Genomic DNA, 543 nt, shown 5'->3' on the forward strand with positions numbered 1-543 from the left:
ATGAAGTAGGTGTATTTAAATTTTGACGAACCAACCAACATTGAATCACCGCCGTGGAATCTTCTTCAAATATTCTCAAAAAAAATAGGCCTTAGTACAACAGTAGGACATTTTACCAAAAAATAAAATACAAAACCGACCATTTAATAGATCCTCGGGTACCCAGACGGGCCTCTAACAAGAGGACTTAAAACAACTCTCAGTTATTATACAAAAAGCAATAAAATACAAGAAAAAATTACGGAAAATTAATTTTCAATGTTCAAGATTAAATGATAAGGAATAAACGTATACACCTAACGCTATAATTACACCAACTGACCCATAAACTTTGACCGACGATCTTATGATCAACAAGGCACGCTTAACAATGAATCACTCACAAAGCAAGTAATAAAAAAAATTTTATACGTTTAATCCTATCTTAAACAATAATAATCTTAATACAACAGTGCTTGGCAGTGCCGTAAATAGCCTTTTCTGCGCCCTGTGCGAGCTTCTATATTTTAACGACCTCCGTGGTCGAGTGGTGTGTACACCGGT

Source organism: Vanessa cardui, chromosome 27 (genome assembly GCF_905220365.1).
Source record: "Vanessa cardui chromosome 27, ilVanCard2.1, whole genome shotgun sequence".
NCBI classification, from domain to species: Eukaryota; Metazoa; Arthropoda; class Insecta; order Lepidoptera; family Nymphalidae; genus Vanessa; species Vanessa cardui.